This window comes from Moschus berezovskii, chromosome 7, assembly GCF_049115385.1.
Source record: "Moschus berezovskii isolate FMDL1 chromosome 7, NW_MosBer_1.0, whole genome shotgun sequence".
In the NCBI taxonomy this organism is placed as follows: domain Eukaryota; kingdom Metazoa; phylum Chordata; class Mammalia; order Artiodactyla; family Moschidae; genus Moschus; species Moschus berezovskii.
Genome location: NC_142466.1, coordinates 89027464 through 89044239, shown reverse-complemented (window position 1 = coordinate 89044239; position 16776 = coordinate 89027464). Strand labels below are relative to the sequence as shown.

At 39.6% G+C, this 16776-nt stretch overlaps 1 protein-coding gene across 9 annotated transcripts in view; it reads right to left on the bottom strand.

Annotated features, from left to right (window-relative positions):
* AOPEP (aminopeptidase O (putative)) overlaps window positions 1-16776 on the bottom strand; it is a 432382-nt gene that overhangs the window by 61698 nt on the left and 353908 nt on the right. The window lies entirely within an intron of this gene.

The window sequence follows — 16776 nt, the reverse complement described above, 5'->3', positions numbered from 1 at the left end:
CACAAGCAAGACCTTTGTAATGGGCAAAGCCAGGCCAGGCACTAGGCTATGCACGATAATAGACATCCAAAGCAATTAGGAAATGAGAAACTACAGAAATTCTTATGTATTAAAATCTTATGTTCATGTATTAAAATCTAACACAAGCCACCTACCTCAAACTTAGGTTTTGTTAAAATCGGGATCAACTTAATAATTTTACATAATCAGAAAAACATAATCTGGTAAATCAGGCACACTATGCACAACAGCCTAAGTCAACCTACAACGCCTGCACTCCCATCTCTTAAAAGAGGCAACTTTCGCCAAGCAGCTACTAAATAAACTCACTAGCTCTGCTTTGCAGACTCATGACAGACCGTCTTTGCAACACAACAAGCGACTAGATGGGATCTGGCACTGTTACTACAGAACCAGAATGGCCTCTGGGGCCAAGTCTGAGTGCCATGGGCTGACACGGCTCATAGACGGAAGGTTGGAAGGGTCAGGGTGACAAGCGTACAAAAGAGCCCCAGCTAGAAAAAGGGTCATGAAAGAAGTAAGTGTGAGGATAAGCTAATCAGAGTCTCTGGAGTTTCCTGACCACCCATAGCCAGGCCAACAAGACTGCCCCTGCCACCTACTCACAGAAGGTCCCAGCTGGCAGCTTCAGAGCATATACCATGTGCAGAAGACATGCATTTTAGGACCATCATATACATCCCTGTATAAAAGTTTCTGAATAGGGGAGAGAAAAAAAAAGTACATAAGTGGTTAAGAGGGCTAAACTGATAGAAACGGTGTGAATTATTTTTAGCTGAAGTGGATAGGATCTTATGAAAATGAAATGTTGTGGAAAAGAGTATTCAGGCAGGAAAAGGGAAATACTATATTTGTCCCCTGCTTTCCCACCGCTCTTAAGCATTTCCTCTACTCTGGGAAGAAAGCAATAAAACTGTTCTCCCTCTGCTCAGAGACACAGTGACCAACAGACCTACTGGCAGACCCCGTGCTTGGGCTTGGAGTACAGAAAAACACCACCTCACGCTGCTGTGGCTCTCAGCTGAGAGGTGCCCCCTTGCCTAGGAAATCCCTCCAGTGGCTCTCACTGCTCTGCCTGGGAGGAAATAGGGAGAACGTTCCAGCGGCCTCCTTAGGGGCCCACACCACCCTAACTGCTTCTGAACTGCACCCTGACTGCTCTCTGTCAACAGAGGTAAGAATATTCCAAGAATGCCAAGAACTAACAAAAACGACCAGCAGTGTGTTCTCATGACTCTTTCCCCTCGTCCCATCCCACTCTCTCTCTCATTCCTTAATCTCTATTTAAAATACACGTCGCAAGGGAAAAGGAGGGATTAGGTGAATAAAAGTGGCAACCTTCATAATCTGACGGAGCAAGCTGGCTAGTGTAACATCTGAAAAAACGTACTTTCCTTCCCATAAAAAATTTAAGCATGCTCATAATTTAGAGGGCATGTGGAGCTTAAATCGTTAGCAATTAAAAAGCCAAAGTTAGTCTATAGTTTTGTCCAATGACCCTTTTAACTACTTGAAAATGAGATCTGATTATCAAGTACTATTATGGCTTATCTATAAAGATTTCTTCCCCAAAAATATTGATCCTGGGTTTACATGAGCAAGGACATTCTGAGAAGCCTTTTTAAAATCAGGCACAAGCCACTACTCATAGCTGAGATAAACACTGGGCCCATTTCTTCTGTGTCTGGGCGGTTTCTATTAGTAAGTCAGCACCTGGGGAAACTTACTACTCCAAGTCAGTTCTACGTAAGAATCATATTACTGCAAACTCAGACCTAGGATATGTGTATGGGGTTATCGCAACACTTGTTTTCAAAAGCTTCTTGGAAGCTCAATACACCAACAAGCACTGTATTTCTTGATGGCCACACTTTTTGCAAATTAAGATCACTTTAATTAAGATGTGAAGCCAAATCAATAACACAGCTCTGATGACATCAACTAAAATTCTCTTTGGAGGATCCCAGTGGAAACTTCCAACAGAATGCCAGGCAGTGTTTCCCTGAGGCAGTGGCCCCAAAAAGCAGATTCCTGTGTCAGCTTAGGAGACAGCTGCACCTCGAGGCATGGCTGGGACCTGTCAAGGCAGTGATGAGGCTGCCTCCTTGGTCTTAACTCTGGGGACACTTCAGCTGGTCCTACAGACACCAGCCTAATGTTCAAAACTCACACCCTTATGGCCATTCCTCCCATAGTTACATTCCTTGGTCTAGCTTACTGGTTCTCAGGGTTCCTTCTGTTCTCATTAATATACCACCAATAACAAATGACTTTATGCCCTGGTAAAAAAAAGCCCTTTATGCCCTGAAAAAGACCATCACCAATAACATTAATAACTACTGTTGGTGAGCAGTGACAGGGCCAGCTCTTTGCTAAGTGCTTTGTGGTAACTATTTTACAGATGAGGAAACTGAGGCGTACACAGGCTAGTTTATTCAAGATAAAAAAGCAAGTAAGAGGTGAATATGGGATTTCAATACCATGAAGGACTCTAGTGGGGAGGAAATGTACTTTATGATTTCAATTTACTTCTAAGAGTGCAGATGACCCACAAAGCATTAGCTGTGGCCATCTCCAAAGTTCTGTGGCGAGAGAAGTTAATGGAAACCACACGTGTTCCGGGAAAAGAAGAAAAAAAGTGTCTGTTCACAACAGATTAACATGTCTCTTGCCAAGAAAACTAGAATCGGGAAACTGCCTGGGAAGTAAACGTTCTTGACAACTGAACTCTTCTCTACCGAGCTATTGTTAAAACTGAACTATTATCAAAACAGCATTTTATTGTTTACTTATTTTAATTTTGAATTATTTCTGATATTAAGATTTACTATAATGAGCTGTCTTTTTAAAAAAGGAAGTTACTTTTAAATATGCTGTTAACAGTTTTTCACAGAAAAATTCCCACGAGTACCACAGAAATACTTCTTTCTCTCTAACCTTCATTTAAATAATGTGTCTCACCCTCCAAGATTATTGGAAGATCATTTTAAAGACAAGTGGTGTTGGAGAAGAGTCTTGAGAGTCCCTTGGACTGCAAGGAGATCCAACCAGTCCATTCTAAAGGAGATCAATCCTGGATGTTCATTGGAGGGACTGATGCTAAAGCTGAAACTCCAATACTTTGGCCACCTCATGAGACGAGTTGACTCACTGGAAAAGACTCTGATGCTGGGAAAGGTTGGGGGCGGGAGGAGAAGGGGACGACCGAGAATGAGATGGCTGGATGGCATCACCGATTCTGTGGACATGAGTTTGAGTGAACTCCGGGAGTTGGTGATGGACAGGGAGGCCTGGCGTGCTGTGATTCATGGGGTCGCGGAGAGTCGGACACGACTGAGCGACTGAACTGAACTGAACTGAACTGAATAAGAATATTGAAGGTCACATATATTTATAATGCATCCCTCTCTCTTCTCTGTAACAGTGTATGATTGCAAAACAGGTCTGATATAAAAAATTAAAAACCGAGAAACTACGAATACATGTTCACAAACTATAACAATCACTTCCGGTGTTTTACTCGCTTCTCTTCTCCTAGTCAAGAATTTGAACACTAGAGCAAGGAGTCTTGTAGCAACAAGTCAGATTTCCTCTCTTCTGTTATCTTGAACTCCACTGGATGACAGCAGTTCCCCAAAAACCCAATGTGAAGTTGAGCGAAACTATGCAGAAAAGTATTTTTCACCTTCTGTTCTGGAGACAGGTTTGTTCCACCTTCACTTTTTCCACTGAGCCTCTCCCTAGGATGGCTCTTGATGACAATGACTCTGCATTATGCACAGGGCAGTTCTAGGGAAGCATGAGTCAGAGTCAGACGCAGACACAAACAGCGCCAGCTCTGGAAATAGCGGCTGCAGCCTTCCTCCAAGATGGGAGAGATAGTGATCACAGAGCAGGCCTCGGCCCAAACCTCCCCTGCTCACAGGTCAAGGGGCAGGGAAATGGGTAAACTGTGTGTTCGCATGCACAGGCACCCAAGCCATACACGCACAGTGGTACCTCAGTGATCCTCTGTCAGAAGATAGTTCAGCATCATTTAGATTTGTCTTATGATAACCCAGTGCTCGAAGATTAGGTAATGCTACTGTTAACCATGCCAGTGACTTAGCGTTTAATAAAGACTCAAAGTACACCAGGTGTTAGCAATACAGGAGTATCAACCAGCGCATTCTCTCCGGCACCTTTCGTTTTGCTGGGAAGGGCGCCTTCAGCACAAATGCAACGGCTCAGTACCTACCTTTTCTGTTCATCTGTCCATCTGGGAAACTACCTGCCAGTTGTGTTGCAGAGAACACACAAGCCAGTTCCTTCCCTAAACCACAATATTCCCATTCACTTTGTCCTGCCAATAGTAGAGAGAGTTCTGGGGAGCTCAACCTTTCATAACCCAAGTTCAGCATTTATTGATACTGTTTTGGGGGTAGAGCTGGTGTCATCTGGCCCATAAGCCAATAGCCAAGTCAGAAAACCACAGAAAAACTTCACTTTAAATCTGTAAAGCATCAAGGGATGAGTATATTTAAACATGAAAAGCAGTCTTGCATTTAGAAAAAATTATAATATATACATTAAAAAATACATGTACAGGCTGAAGAAAAGGCATTTGTGAGAGTAGCTTTACTGCATTCCAAAATGTAATGCCTTGTTATTGGGTCACACTGTTGTTGGATTAAAAACAGCAACAACATTTTTGATTTGTTGTTTGATTACAAAGCAAAAACTGATTTTCATGTCATAGTTGCTTGGTCCATGACAAATATCACAAAAACCTTAAATGATCTATATCTTGTAAAGTTCACTAACAACATGAAAAGCAAAATTTCACACCAATCCTTGCAGACACCTCACTATCTCATCAAGAGTCTTGCCCACTCTTTGGAAGGCCTGAGCTTTCAAAATCTGACTCAGTCCACACCTAGCCAAGTCAGCACTCGAGGGTTCTCCATGCAAAGACCCCAATCTGGACGAGTTTCCAGGCCACAGGGAGTGGCCTTGGATGGGCAGCCCGAGTCTCCCATGGCGTCCTTTCCACCCTGCTCAGGTGTCCCTGCTCCATGACACAAGAGACCAGCTGCACGGATTTCTCCTCGGCCAGAATCCAAAGCTGCTCCCCGCTTCCACAAGCCCACTTCGGGAGCTGTTCCAGTAGAAGGCTGAAAAGAGCACAGTGGGACAGAGCTGGGGCTGGTCCCAGGTCAGTACTGTGGACCTTCAAGTTCTCACGTGTAAAGCAAGGGTTGGAGTTAGACAGGCCCAAAGGCCCTCCCCCAGCCTAGCTACTCCAACCCCATACTGCATCCCACATAAAGTGATGAAGTGAAGCGTGAGCTGTTGAGCTCTCCACCGGACGCTCTCCCAACCTCCGTGCGCTCTTCTGGCCCGGCACACTTAAGTGTCAAGGACTTCAAGTAGCTTTCATAACATTATAGTCACTAGCGCACTCCTCCAGGTGCTCGATTTGTAATTTTTCCAGTTATTTAAGACAGCTCCTTGTTGGAGGTGATTTTAGTTTCTGAAGTTACCTCAACTTCTTAGTTCTTCCTGATATTCTGTGCTGCTGTACTACACAAAGATGAGATTGCCAGTTACAAAAACAATGTTCTAAACTATGTTAGAAACTCAACATGACCAAGAACCATTTTAGAGTATATAAGCATTTCAAGACAACCACCTGTACTAAAATTCACTTTCTGTCATGAAATAAATTAAACACTGCAACCCTGCCTAGTGAAAGGTTACGGTTCTCTCCTTAGACCAGAAATGACGGCAAATGACAACAGAGGAGGAGGTGCGCCCAATACTAAGTGTCATTCATTAGCTGGTATTTGTATAAGCTCCACCAGCCTTCAAAGGAACTTCAAAAGTTTGAGGAGACGAAACAAAAGTGATGACTTGAGCACAAAAAATGATTATAGACTCATTTAAAATGGAGCTTTGCTAGAACAGAAATCTTATCAACAGCCTGAAGAGCACTTTGAGAGCTTCCTGTTTGGAACAAGAACAATGACAATTTATTCTATTATAGTGGACAAAGCGAAGAGAGACGCAAGTGAAACAGTAGATGAGAGCTGAGAAGCAGGACTGGCCTTCTTGAACAAAGTCAAAAGACAAAGACAAAACCTAACAGACTTTTATGCCTATTATGCCCATATTTGCTGCAAACTGAAGAACAATTACAGCAAGAAATCGAGGCTGTTTAGGGGTGTATGGCTTTTTTTGGGGGGTCTGTAAATAAACTTAAGAATGTTTTCCTGTCTCATTATTGTGGAGAAGGAAAAAAACCAAATGAATGGTGTCTATCCGCATACCATTAGGTAGTCAGTCTTTCACCATCTTATTTGAAGAGGCGCTCTAAAACATACTAAATACTTAGTAAATGCCAGCTGTTTTAGATGAGACACCTCACTTAACTCCCAAAAGACTCTGGCAAGACACCTATCTCCATTTGACAGGATGCGAGGTGGTGGTGCAGTCAAAGAGGGCCACCATGGGAGCCAGGCCCAAGCCACTCAAGGTCTGAGGCCCCCCAAGGTCTGCACACTGCAGGGAGGAGAGTAACCTCTCCAAGACATCAGGACCCCTCTGCAGAAAACAACTGGATTTTATCAGTCAAAATCCCAGAGACATAAGAATGAATTATTCTACAGGAATCAAAAGAAAGCAACAGCTAACAAGGCTACGCGGACAAAGAGGACCAGAGTCAGAGGGAGACAGAGTGGGAACAAAAGTAGGTCACTACAACTGACGCCTGCGGACTCTAGGCTCAGTGACTCATCTGGGGATCCTGGGTGAGACACTCAGATTTTCCAGTGAATGCACTACTGCCTTCGGATCTGCAAAATGGAGGACAAAACCTTATCAGGATTATTTAGACACTTACAGATCCTCACAAGAAACAAAAGCCTTAACGTATTAAAATATATGGCTTAACACTCGTAAGAATGGCTAACATAAAAAAATCTGATATCAAGTGCTGATGAGCAGGCAGAGAAACTGGCTCCAGAGGACCATCACTGGTCCTCAAGACATTATGATAAACAAAAGAAGCCAGATCCAAGAGACCCAAGTGCACATGATTCCATTTATATGACATCTTTAGAAAAGGCAAAGCTATAAAGACAGGAAGCAGACTAGTAGCTGCACGGGGTTACCGATAGCGACTGACCGTGAATGGATACAGGGGAACTTTTTTTTTTTTAATTTTTTAAATTTATTTTTATTTTACAATATTATATTGGTTGGTTTTGCCCTACATTGACATGAATTCGCCCCAGGAGTACATGAGTTCCCCCTCCTGAACCCCCCTCTCACCTCCTTCCTCCCTTTATCCTCCCTCTGGGTCATCCCTGCACACCAGCCCCGAGTAACCTGTTCTAAAACTTAAGGGGCTGTACAACTGCACATGAGTGAGTTTCCTAGCATATAAAATATATACAACATATAATTCAATAAAGTTAAGAGAATCAGAATCGCTATCTTCTGTTGTCTATGAGAGCACTCAGCATCCTTTACCTTTAATGTCAAGAATAAATATAAAATTGCATCTTTCGACACTTTAAACTAAAGCTTGTATGTGTGACAGTTAAGGAGAAAACATCAGAAACCAATCCATAAATGAATATAGTCCAGCAGTATGTTCTGTTTCTCTTCTGGATTCTCACTTGAACATCTCATGCTATTCATGAATGAATATCACAAATTTTTCTTGGACACCAAACAAAAATTGCCCCAGAAAATTAACAGAATGAGTGTTACTACTTTCAGTTATACATGAAACCACATAAAATGACTACTGTTGCCTTTTCAGTGAATATGTCAGAAAAATCAAGACCTATATTCTGAGACCATTTTCCCTATTTTACACAGTTTCATTGGCATTAGTTAGGGGAACAGTTTGGAGAAGGCAATGGCACCCTACTCCAGTTCTCTTGCCTGGAAAATCCCATGGATGGAGGAGCCTGGTAGGCTGCAGTCCATGGGGTCGCTAGGTGTCTGGACACAACTGAGCAACTTCACTTTCACTTTTCACTTTCTTGCACTGGAGAAGGAAATGGCAACCCAATCCAGTGTTCTTGCCTGGAGAATCCCAGGGACGGTGGAGCCTGCTGGGCAGCCATCTATGGGGTCGCAGAGTCAGACGACTGAAGCGACTTCAACAGCAGCAGGGAAACAGTTTAATTGCTTTCATATACATAAAATCTGAATCTTCACAGAGGTATGATTTAGATTTTAATACTCCAAAAAACCAATCCTTGTTTGTTTTATAGGATACATAAAATGATCAATGATTTGGATATACACTTCATGCCATTTTTGTGGCCCACCTGACAAGTTCATTTGTTCTCATCATCAAAAATAAAAGGGGAAAAGTAAATAAATAAAAGGAGTATATAACTGTCTTTAGAAATACTGTTAAAAAAAAAGTCATCTGCAGTGCTGAAAACACATGGGAAACTTTCTGGGTAAAATAACACAACATCCAAAAACCAACAAGAGGGGGAAACTCTGAAGACCCCTGGAAGTCCCCACCTGTAATATTCTCATTTCGCCTTCAAACCACAAGGGAAGGGAAAAAATCCAAAACTGAAAGACACAAGTCAAAGAATGAAAAACTTACACCCTCAAGTTCAGAGGTAGCCTAAGTTTGCAGCAGCACTCTGACTTGACATTAGCGAGACAAAGAGAAGTACAGCTTCCCCTTGAACAATGTGAGTTTCAACTGCATGTGGCCCACTTACACATGGATATTTTTCACTAGTGGATACTACGGAACTACATGATCCATAAGTAGCTGAATCCAGGGTTATGGAGGAACCTCAGATATGGGGACTCACTGAAAGTTTTTCCTGGATTACCCTCCAAGTTGTTCAAGGATCAGCTCTACTGACTTCCCAGTTTCAGTAGGTTCTCATGAAAACAACCTGAATTTTGGGAACAGAAATTATGACATCCTCAACTCTACAATGCATTAAGAGTTGAATGAACTGGAACCAATAGCGATATTTGTATCACTTCATTAGCCAAGGCTTGTGGATAATGCAAATAACCCAAAGTGATACAACTTCCTTTCCTTGAGATCCAAATCACTCTGTATATATACCTGATGTTATCTCTGAAATGAGTTTGATTCAATTCTGCTTTCTTTCCAGTTTTTTACATCTCAACAGTAAAATCTCTGAGGACTATTTTCCATTCCTCTGTGCTCCCTACTCCTTACTAAGGGTTTTGCATGTTGTGGATATGCAATGAAGTTAGTAAATAAATTGTTTAAGTAAATATAGAATTTAATAAGGAATGCATTACACAGAATCAAAGACAGTATTGCATTTCTAGCCTTGAGTTTCCAAATCATTCTGAATCACAAGTGTCAGCAGAATTTCTATGATGGGTTCCAGCCTTACTTCCAGAACATGGATGCATTTATTTTTTAAAATCACATATTCAAATAAAGACACTAACACTATTTACATGTATGTCAATCAAACCCCTATCTGTGCTTACAAATCAGGTAAAAGCATTAAAATGGATTCAGTTAATTCAATTACCCAATTTCCCACCATAACTTCCAGCCTGCATGTGTAAAGGGTTGCTTTATCAAAACAAGGCCCAGGAATGGAAACCCTTAGTCGAGGGTAGCCTCAGGTAAAATGCAACATATACATACTCATGTCCTTGGTTTGTGCTACACTGGTTTGGATTTATCACATGCTATTTTGGAAATGATCTTTGATATGTTGTGTGTTTTATCTCCCATGGCCAGAAATGACATCTCCTGTTTCTTTGGTATTTTCCAGCAGCTTCTTACACAAGGCCTTACATATAACAAATCTAAGAAAATATGCTGACTGATTAGATTCATTTAAGGTCTTCAGCTCTCTGAAGAATAGAGTCCTTTTTTTCCTCTGTGTTGTTTTATGCACATCTAAATGAAAATTACATAAACCCAGAGTTTTTTGTAGGAAACTAACATGAGAGAAATATGATGGCGATGGAATTTCTAAAGAGGTGTTTGCAAAAAGTAACAGTGCTTTTAGGCCAGTAGTTCTGCCCAAGTGGATCAGTGAGCTTATTTATTGTGATATACTGAAAGTAGACTTCGGAGTATCTACTTAGATTTCTCACAAATATAAAGCCAACTCAAATCCAACTGACTAAAATGAAATACTCTTAAAATTTTAAAGTTCCTGACAACAAGGGGCTTTAAAGAGTAAGAAGTAAAATAAACTTAAAGCACTTTACATATAGTATCTCATTTAGTCTTCAAATTCACTCTCTGAGCAAGCAAAAACAGTTGTCATTATTCTCATTTTACAGATGAAGAAAATAAAGTTCAAAAGTGAGTGACAGTTGGGAAAATGGACCCACAATGAAATAAATAAAAATTTTTGGAATTAAAAAATAATATCTGGGCATCCAGGAGAAAAAGCAGGTCACTCTGACAAAAAGAAATGAGGCTAGTGTCAGACTTTATGCAAGACAATGGAGGGACATATTCAAGATACTTAAAGAAAATATGAGCCAAGGATTTTATGTTTAGTTGAACTGACCTTCACGTACAAAGAGTATAAACTTATAAACATACAAGAGCTCAGGAAATACTGCTGCCCCAAGCTCTTCCTGAGAAATCCACTACAGAACTAGCTTCAAAAAACCAAAATGACTAAAGATCAATAAAAGGATAGATGATGAGCATTAAATAGACTTACTTGCAGAATTAAAGCTAAGTGATTTTATAAAGGATACAGTATAATATGTAATGGCTACATGCTCTGACTTGTAGATATAGTACAGCTATCACAAAGGGTAAAGGAGATGGCAAAATTATATGAAAAATACATTAGTTTGTTGACTGTGTTACAGGTATTTATCTGGAAACTGAAAGATAAAACACTTTATTTAAGTCACAGGATGGAAGATAAAGAGGAGAGCGGTGAGAAAAGGTTAACATCTAATTTTAGATATTAAATATTGCAGAGAAATCAACACACTCGAGCAAACAAAAGTTAACAAGAGGCAAAAATGTGTTATCATGTGAAAGTAACCATTAGAACAAAAACACAAGCCTTCCTAAATACCAAAAAAAGGACAAAAGAAAAAAATGTATCATAAAACGGAAAATATTAATTTTTATAATACAAATTGGCTTAACTGGCCAAAATACAAAGATTTTCAGATAAAAGCAAAACTCAAGCGACAGACTTAAGGAGCACATAAGTAGAAGGCAGACTTGGAGTCAGTGGTCAGTCTTCCTGGCTTTGAGCTTTTTATAGAAAAGATGAAAAAGATGACCCACGACTGACAGTAAAGCTCAAATGTGCTTCAGTGAAAAACTCTGTCATTAAAATTCCTTAATGCAAAAGCCAGGCAAGACTTTATATAAAAGGTACCATTAGTGAGATTCACGCATCTAGTTGATTCAACAAATATTTGCCGAGGGTGTATATAATTAGGTCCTTTTCTAAGCACTGAAGACACAAGGCCAGAGTGTCCTTTTTCCCTTTGTGCAGAGACCCAAAAATATAAATGAAATATATGTTGGCTAGACTTAAAGACACATGCTAGTGTCAACCTCCTAAAATAGAAGATTAATGGAAACAATGACAGGCCCTAAACTACACTGACACCAGGAGGTGCTACTAAAATAACGCGTCTTATTAGTGCCATATGACACCAGGCACAAACAGCAGTTCACTAAAATGCCTAATATGAGGAATGATTGCCAAGGAAAGCATTCTGTCACAGGAATGTAACTAATGCTTCCTATAAAACTAAAAGTCACGAAATTTTTCCCTGCCCGCCTTCCTTTTCTAGCCAAACTCTTATGTTTTATATTAAAATGGCTTTCATCTCTCACGGCATATAAGAGTTGACGGCTGCTGGCATCAAATCTGCTAAAATCAACACCAGTGTAATTATCTGCACACTTTCAAGTGTTTTCAAAATACATGCTGGTTGAGATTTTCCTAACTTTGAAACGTATGCTTTAAACGTTGGTGGTCTAGGACTGTCAATAGCCTGGGTTAAAAAGAATTTTAAAATCATGCCCAAAGCATTCTCTTCTACAGCAATTATTCGACTTGTTTATAATTCATCTACCTTCACAAAGTGCTTGACGCAGACTACAACATCCTCATATCATATTGCTATTTTGTGACACTACTTTAATGGTACATTTACATGAGCTGATATATGTAAAGCACTTAAAAGAGTGCTTGACACATGACAAGTGTCAGCTATTATTATATTAATAGTTCCATTCAAAGGTTCTTTTCAAAATATGTGAATAAGTGCGTGAGGGTAAATGGATAACAATACTTTAAATTTTTCCTATTGTGTCAGCTGAAAATGGGAAGGAATTTCAGCACCCTCGGAATTCTCACTTTTTTTTTTTTTTAAAGAACTGCAGGGTCTTAAAAAAAAATAAACCTATGAAATAGATGAAAATGTAATGATACAAAACTATACAGGTCAGAATTCCTTCGTGAGGCTATCAAAAACACATTTTATCAGCAATTCTATCTCGATCCAGCCAAGGGGTAAAAAGAAAAACAACTAAGATCCTGTGAAACTAGGTCTAATCTGAGACCCGGGTACAGAAAATTTACAGAGAAAAAAGGGAGATCCACAAAAAAGACTGAGTTTCAAATATTTCAGCAATATAACAAATTGCATATTAACAGTGTTGTAATTACCCTTTTGTTTGGTTTCTTTGTAATTATTTTTAATAAATTATTCCGCCTCCCCCCATCACTCAAGTAAGTTGTCATCCAAAGGCACAGTCAGAACAACGCAGGGCACAAAGGCACGCACTGATCGGGAGGGCGGCTGGTGCCTCCGGAGTGGTGACTCATTCGAATCCATAAAGCTTCTCTACGAGATCAAGTATCAATGAAGCTATTGTAAGAGATCACAGCTATATATATGTAGACTGGTTATGAGTTCTCACAGGGCAAGAGCATTTTTGAAAAAAGGAAAGGGCACCAATGTCTGGGAAACCACTCAGCACGAAGGCTGCCTCAATTACATGAGACTGGCGGCCGCACCTACCATTTTGCTAAATGTGAGTAGTTCCTATAAAGAAAAGAAGATCCTTTGGTTCAGCACTCCCTAAATTCATCTGGCACCATTCTGCCATGCTTTGTATCCTAAGAAATCCAGAGTCAAGCCTAACACAGTTGCCATCTGCTGTTACAGATCCAAGAAAGAACCAGATAATTTTTATTAGTCTTAAATACTGTTTTCCAGAAATCATAAACCAAATAGAAAACAGATCTTGGTCACAAAAGACAAACAGCAGTAAAGGACTTTATTGGTTTAAAATTTGTACCTACCTTCATCATGTTGAATATTTCAGTATCAGAACTGTAATAAAACCATTCTCCTAGAATGTGTAAAATTGTAAAAGGACCAATAACAGTGGCAAAATGCCTAAACCAAGTTGGATTTAAAAAATGTTCTGTGAATTATTATCAAGTCTATCAAGGACTTCAGAATCAAGCGTGTGGAAAGAACAAGTTAAACAAAAGCAGAGTGAAAATGGTCCAGAATTTAGTATCACAAACAAAATAGTTCCAGTATTTTTCTCTGAAAGATTCAGAAAATTGAATTTATCATTTTGGCTCCTACTAAAATGGCCACTGAATATTATAAATCCATTTTCACAACCATCTTCCTAGACTTTCATGTTTTACTCGATATTTCAAGGAAAATTTCACTGAAATTTAAAAAATTTTATGCTCAAGGGTATTATTTTTCAGGTTCCAGCAGAAAAGAATAATTAAGGTAACCTTACAGGGTGCTTTTGTTGGAAACCATTTGTACCTAGTATTTCTTATGACTACTCATAACAGAGACCAATCTCACCCTCGCCAAGACTCTTACTTGGAAACAAACTCACAGGAAGGAGTGGTTGTTAATAATAACAGCAAAGCTTAATATTGTTGAATTTCCAATGTTTTGAAAGTATGCCAGTGAATACTTCTGACATCATGAGTATCTTAAAATTTGTTCCCTCTGTTATCAGATGTGCATAAGGTAGGAAGCATGCCTCCTTCAAATATGAAAACTGGAATTTTCCTTCTCTAAAAAAAAAATCATTAACACCATTCAGGTATTTTCTTCAAATATATGATTTCATAAATTATTATTCTACAGTATATCCTAATCCCTGAAATACTGATAAAAGAAGCATCAAAACATTGTATTTACATGTATATATTTATAAGAACTTTATAACAGTCCTTAATCTTTGAATACAATGGATAATTGGCATTTATCTTTGAATCAGTTAAAGATAAAAGCAGGAAAAAATGTGTTCTTTCAAAACCAACAGTCACTTGGTAAAATCTATTAACATTATTTTTAAAAATATACAGTGTACAATTCACTGTTGGTATCACCATTGTTTAACCAGTCCTTTGCAAAGCAGGCTTATCCATTCATCCTAATTGTTCTTTGTATAGTTGTTCACTTCCCCTTGCCTTTCTGTTGCGTAAATTATTCAAACTAAATAAAAGGAACTTGAAATGGTGAAAAAGAAAGAATATCAGAATGTAAGGAGAAAAATACCTGAGGACTAAAAGCAAAAGAGAGGTGAGTTTTTAAACTGAAAATTAAAAAAACAAACAAACAAAAATGTAAAGAAATTAAGTTACACCAGTGGAAAAAAAGAGTTAAAACATAAAAATAAAACGGAAACAAACGTCAAAGAACATAGGAGAAAATGCAGACCAAAAAAGCCTCATTTTCAGAAAGACAAGAAATGAAAACCTGTTAGATGGCACAGAAAGACAGTAGAGCTACCTGGTGGGTGGGTGGCAAAGACACGACACAGCAGTACAGGCCACGGGAGCATCCGAAATCACTTTTGCAGTGGTACCTCTCAATCAGCTTACTTGATTTCATTATTCGTTATTTTAACCCATAGTTGAGCACAAGATAAGTTTGTTTTGCTTCTCCTTCTGAGTTCATTGAAAACCTCAACTAGTATTTCAAGCTATACCAGGTTATGTCCACCCCTTAGCACTTTCAAGATTTTAAAGAGGGAAAATAATTATTCCTATAAAATTACATACTTTAATGTTTAACGCCAGCCAAATGCCCACTTGTAAGACTCTGGCCTTGCACCACTGCTTTTTGTTTTCCTTCCTCAGGCAGGTCAGAAGACGGCTTTCCCCTAGTCAGTAAAAATCAGAGGAAAAATGCTATGACCTAGCATAGTTAAATACAGTCCAGTCATCCCCCACGTTCATTCCAGGGGCTGAATCCTGCCTGAGGCCTGAAGATGCAAATAGAGACTTAGGGGATGGAGGAAAGGGCAGCAGAAGGGAGAGAAAGGAGCCAAGAAAAAGGAGGCAAATAAAAGCGATAGCTAGATTTTTAATGTCCAACCTACAGAAACAACTCTGTTATTTTACGGTTACGTAAAATAAATAAAAGGAGAAAGACTCTAATGTTATAGAAAAACAGTAAATGCATGAAAAAAGAAAAGTTGACTAGTATGCTTCTACCTGTGGCATGGTGAACATTTTAAAAAACAGCTCAACTCCATGCTAAATTAACAACCTAGATTCCAACGAATAACAGGTTCAAATCCCAGCAAAAGGTTAACGTAAGACCTAGGTTTGAATATTCAATACCACAGAATTTGATCTGTATTTTGGAATAGACACTCAGGCAATCAGAGGACACACCTTGGCTACCAGCTGCTGTACAGCTTCTGTGCCTTTCAGAACTTCTAACGCCCTTGGTGGCTAACCGCACCCTCTTTCTCCCTGACCTTGAAAATATCACATGCTTTGCCTCAGTAAACTCCAAACTCTCTCCAAGATACAGCAGAGGCAAAACAGTGGGCAAAGGGCGGAGCTGCTGTGCAGAACCAGGAGGAAAAACTGGAGACATTGATAACTAATACTCCCTTTCACAATTTTTAAACTTCCCCCCTTCTTGCCCCCCTCCCCCCACCTCCACCCTCAACGCTAGTCAGCTTTAAGCTTCATTCCCTGAAGGGAAGCTCGGCATGACAGTCCCAACCCACTTTACTTTCGTGTCCGCCTCAAAAATACCGCCCACAATTTCCAAGAAAAGTCAGAAGCACATCCTCCCCATAAGCTCCAACACAATAGCCTCTCTCAAGGAGAAATGCTCAGTGAAGAACTCCTATCTTCTTGGAAGGCAAACCCCTCAGTCCCCAGCCTTCTCATTCTCAGAGGGCAGTGGTCAGGTCACAGATGGGTGACACAGTGGGTGTCACAGATATGGTTACTTCAAATTCAGATTTTGGTAGTGATGGTGACTGGTAATCCACAAAGGGTTTCCCCTTCTTTTATGCATGAAACATCGTGTGCTTGGATAATCTTACTTTGGGTTTAAAAAAATAATAGCTAAAAATATTTTTTTTAACCACTAAACGAGCCAATTTGTAATTCTTTTTCCTTCTTTGGACATTTTATGATCTCATTCATCCATCACCTCACAAACATTTTTAAAAACACCTAGACCATGAAAAGTTAAACCAACGCAACCTACCATAGCATGCTAAGGTACAGTCAGAAAACTCAAGCCAGTTCAGAATGACCACTTTTTCTATTACTGTTTAACTGAAGTGATATGTATGACTCTGTTTAAAAAGGGAAGGGCTTTTCACACACTAAATGTCTCCTTACAAATGACTGTACTCCTAGGCCAGTTCTTTTTGTAATTCTCTCAGAAGCTGCCCTTGGTATCCTTAAATGCACTCTGAAACTTTGGTATCAC